We start from the raw sequence: 524 nt of genomic DNA on the forward strand, positions 1-524 counted from the left end.
AGTGATACTGCCTCGGAAACCCAAGGAGGGGTCACTATGAGTCGGGGCCGACTCGACGGCACATAACAACAACAACAACAACAATCAGAATTCCAGAACAGGAAGAGAAAAATAAACCACAGAGAAAATCATTGAAGATTTATTGGAAGAGAATTTCCCTGGTGTGATGAAGGATGAGAATGTATCTATTCAAGAAGTCTAACAAATCCCAAACGGAATAGACCTGAAAGAAAATCACAAAGACATAGCATTATCAAACTCACCAAAACCAAAGACAAAGAAGGAATCCTGAAAGTAGCATGGGAAAAACGAAAAGTTACCTACAAGCGGCAACCAATAAGACTAAGCTCGGATTTCTCAGCATAAACCATGCAGATGAAAAAACAATGTTGTTGTTGTTAGGTGCCATCAAGTCGTCTCCAACTCAGTGACCCTATGCACAGCAAAACAAAACACTGCGCAGTTCTGTGCCAGCCTCACCGTCCTTGTTATACCCGAGCCCATCATTGCAGCCAGTGTCAATC

The sequence above is a fragment of the Orycteropus afer genome, unplaced genomic scaffold, assembly GCF_000298275.1.
Source record: "Orycteropus afer afer isolate SDZICR_OR568_19922 unplaced genomic scaffold, OryAfe1.0 scaffold00716, whole genome shotgun sequence".
In the NCBI taxonomy this organism is placed as follows: Eukaryota; Metazoa; Chordata; class Mammalia; order Tubulidentata; family Orycteropodidae; genus Orycteropus; species Orycteropus afer.